This window comes from Miscanthus floridulus, chromosome 9 (assembly GCF_019320115.1).
Source record: "Miscanthus floridulus cultivar M001 chromosome 9, ASM1932011v1, whole genome shotgun sequence".
In the NCBI taxonomy this organism is placed as follows: domain Eukaryota; kingdom Viridiplantae; phylum Streptophyta; class Magnoliopsida; order Poales; family Poaceae; genus Miscanthus; species Miscanthus floridulus.
The window spans coordinates 127,283,664-127,288,265 of NC_089588.1; positions in this window are offsets into that span (position 1 = coordinate 127,283,664).

A 4,602-nucleotide genomic window follows, 5' to 3' on the forward strand; every position below is an offset into this window, starting at 1 on the left:
ATGCCGCAAGATTCGATGTGATAGTTTGGAGTGAAAATTTTTGGGAACTAAACCAGGCCTAAAGACATGGGCTTGATCATCGGCCGTAAAGAAATGTCTGGTAGAAGGATACATTCATCATTCATGCGTCATAAAAAAAACAATTTGAGAAGTACTTCTTCCAGGAACACAAGGCTCATACAAAAAAAAATGTCCATGCAATAAAAGCATTTTTTATCTTGAAACACCAAATTTGCAGACTTTGATGCTGCCAAGCACACTACTTTGTCCTGAAAGCTGAAAACAATTAAATAAAAGTGTAAAGGGAATATCAAATAGGGTATAAAGTTATAACGGTAGAAGCATATCGTTGAAACCATATATAGGCAAAAATAGGATATAAAGTAGTACATTATGCTTTTTCAAGTGGTTGGATAGACAACTACGAATCATCATTTTAATGTCAAAAAAAGAAGCACGACACCAACAAAAGTCAAGCAAGACCATTGAGTTCCTGCTCTGCTCACTGTAGAGTCTAAAAGTAGGCTAAAGCAAGACAATTAAAGAAGTGCCCAAAGTCACCATACTGATGATATGCAGGGCAGGCTAAACTAAGGCCGGTTGGCACATGATATTCAGATTTGTAATAGAACCAAAATAATCAACAAATAAAGTAAGAACCAAATAAAGAAGAAGGCACAAACCTGGGGACGGGCATGTTTGCTTATCAGGCATGGTTGCATACGACGAACATTCTGCGGGTCTCATTGTAGGAGTCGGTCCTTGGGTTGCCGCTGAGGAGCGTTAAGACGATGCTGGGCACGTCGCTCCACCGGCACGCTCCCGCGCTGGCCCAGGCGGCGACGGTTGAGGCAGAGGAAGGGAGGCTCCGCTACCGCGGGCCTAGCGACGGAGCGGAGGTCCCGTGACTCGTTCGGCTTCCCGGCCGCCCTCTGGTGGCCTCACACCCCGGCGTCAACGCCGGGGTGGACCTTGAAGGCGGAGCACGCGGGCGTCGGCGTTAAGCCGGCCAAGGACGCGTCCCCTGATGCCACAGACGGGATGGTCTGGGGCGTGAGGAGGGAAGCGATTACGGGAAGCTGGATCTGGGTCGCTAGGAGGCGGCCTCCGCGGCGGTGCTTCTTACGGGGCGGTGGCGCCGGCGTATGAGCGGTGAGCCTGCGATGTCACCGCTGGGGGAGAGGAAGAGGAAGAAGAAGCGCGGACGGAGACGGCGAGGCTGGAGTCCCGGTGATTTTTTTATTACTATTTTCTTATTACTCTGACGGACGGAGAGAACAAAGATTAACTGGCCCAATTTAACGAAGAGAGAGCGATGATCACACACGCACGAGCCCACGTGGCTGCACACGATTCGTCAACAGAAGCAAAACAGTAATCAGAGCGCTCTCATAACGTGGATTCCAGGACCTATATGGAGTAGTATATATATATATATATATATATATATATATATATATATATATATATATATATATATATATATATATATATATATATCCCCAGTCTTAATGTCCTTGAGCAACGATGGCATTATTCTACTTCCTTCGTTGGCCATGTTCTCTTATAATCCGTTTTTTTAGTTGAAACAGTGTTTTCACAACTAGATTCAGGTTCTTTGTCAAGTGCCTGAGGCACTCGGCAAATGTTAAATTACACTCAGCAAAGCCTTTGCCGAATGCGGCACTTGACAAAGAACACACGGTAAAAAATTGATCCGCAAAAACCTCTTTGCCGAGAGCCTCAGGGGCACTCGGCAAAGAAAAGCGATCATCACGGCGCCGGCCCCATTCACGGTGGCTTTGCCGAGTGCCAACCCAAGATTTTTTTATTTTTTTTAAAAAAAATTCTTTGCCGAGTGCCCCTGGCCGGCGCTCGGCAAAGTTTGAATTTTTTTTTAAAAAAAATTTTTGCCGAGTGCCCTCTGGTCGGCACTCGGCAAAGTTTGCATTTTAAAAAAAAAAAATCTTTGCCGAGTGAATTTTTTACATTCTATCATGACAAATAAATTCATACAAACATATATCATATATATATCTCATCCATCATATATATATATATATATATATATATATATATCATTCATCACATATATATCTCATCCATAACATATGTATCTCATCCATCCACACATCCATCCGCAAATATCACATCCATCACAATATATATCACATATATAATAATAAGTGCTCAAGTCCATCTAAATAAATCCACAAGTCCATCAAAGTCCACAAGTGCATCACAAGTCCATCACCAAGTGAACAACAAATGAAAAAAATACAACGTGCACTCATCTCGGCCACTGCGACTGTGGCGAAGGTCCATCATTCGGAGGTGCATGAGGTGGATTATTCAAACCACCGTCAGATGGAGACTGCACAAAGAAAAAAAGATTGCATGTAAGACAAGATTATTTGGATAGCTAATCTAGGAAGGTAGAGGCCATACAAGCAAAGCACAAGCGAAAGTAAAATACTTTCATACTCATAGGAGTAGCTGCAGCAGCAGGACGCGGAGGCGGAGGTGGAACCAACAGCCCAGCTGGCAGATAGAAGCCCACACGTTGCCCAAGCCCTTGTAGGAACTCTGTAATGTCCGTCAGCCTCTACGCCTGGGCCTGCTGCTCGGCCCGCTCGGCCTCCAGCTAGGCCACCATCCTCTGGTGCCCGGCCTCCAGCTCCTGACGTTGCCTCATTTCTTGTTCCAGCCGGACCTGCAATATTTTCACTCCAATGTTTCAGTAATGCAAAGCTAATTAAGGTGTGTAAAGATCAATGTATGACAAGTAAAACAGGAATAACCTCGAGTGCGTTGACCCGGTGCTGTGCAGCGGTCGGGCATGTGCGAATGGCCGGGCTCTCGCTCGTGCTCCGTGCTCGGATCTGGGAGAGAGAGGGAGTAGAGGCCGTGTCGATGACGCCGTCGCCAAGCCAAAACTGCCCATGTTTCTTGCCTTGCCCCGCCCTCATGACGGCCTCTCCATTGAAGTCCTGGGTGCTCAGATCGTGGTCTGACCTATGGAGCGACCTTGCCACCTCAGTGTACTCACTGATGCGGGAGTGGACGCTCGGGTTCTTGTATGCCTCGGGCGGGTCCTCCAGGTTGAAGGAGACGTCGGACGTCGCCTTGCCCTTGTGGGCCATACACCATGCCTAGAAGTCCGAGCAAGCCTGGCCACTATGTGACGCCGACTGCGAGAAAGACAGCACGATGATTAGAAATCAGGCAGAACTGAGCGTCACAATAGATAAATGAATTCGCGTACCCATGCTTGTTTGTATCCGGTGAGGCTACGGCTGCCTTGATGGTGTGCTGGACCTTGCATCTACAAACGGCGGTCTCGGGCATCCCTGTGCATCTTGAGGTACTCCTCCGTGAACCACCTCTCCACCATCATCGTCCAGCACTCGGGATACGCTTGGCACAACCAGGAAATCAACTACACGTCATCAAGTATTGTGAAGGGATTGTGACGCCTAAGAGGGGGGGTGAATTAGGCAACTTAAAAATTCTAACTCTAAACTATGGCCTCTTTTTCTAACCCAAGCAAAACCTATGCAATAGATAAACTATCTAGATGTACAACTATGGTTTTGCTAGTGTGTTGCTATCTCTACCGCAAACATAGTAAAGTAATCAATGTAAATGCGAAAGCTAAAGAGCAAGGTAGAGATATGTAAACTCCCGTCGACGACTCTGGTATTTTTACCGAGGTATCGAGAAGCGCGTAAGCTTCCCCCTAGTCCTCGTTGGAGCCCCTCGCAAGGGCCAAGCCCCCGGTCGGGTAACTCCGTGGATAGTCTTGGGCCTTTCCCACGCGTAAGTGGGTCTCTGACGTGCCTTTCGGCAAGCCTCTCCCGGATGCTCCCCGCCGTCTTCACTATCAAGCTTCCGGCTGAAACGCCGCGGCCCTTGTTCCCCCCCGTACATGGTGGCGGCCACACCACAAACGTGGTTGGTGTGATCTCATAAGACTTCAAGCCCCTCCGATGTACAACAATGGTGCGCGCAAGCACCGAGTGGTAAGAGGTATGCAAACCTCACTAAACACTGGGCCTAAACCTAGAGCAAGCGCATAAGCGATGGTCTAATCAACCTAAGCACTTCGCAAAGCACCTACGCTAATCACCTGATGAATCACTAAGCACTATGCAAGTGGAGATCACTAAAATGGTGTATCAACACCCTTGGTATGTTTCCTCAGCTCCACCATCCTCAAATGGCCGGTTGGGGGTTGTATTTATAAGCCCCACTGAGAAAGTAGCCGTTGGGGTCGAATTCCCGTGAAACTGCTACTGACTGGACGCTGAATCGTCCTGGCCAGACGCGTCCGGTCGTCCCGACCGTTGAGCCAGCAATATACTGATCGGACGCTGGCCAGCGTCCGGTCGCCTGCCACCGGACGCGTCTGGTCACAGATTTGCCACTCTGGAACCTTACTGTACTCGATCGGACGCTGCTGTCCTGCGTCCGGTCGGTTGCCGCCAGTGTCCGGTCCAGTGTCCAGTCGCCTGTCTACCAAGTCTTCTGCCCAGCGTCCGGTCGCTTGTCCAGCGTCCGGTCACCTCAGTGAGCTCGTTTCTTCGTGATCTTGCGTACGGC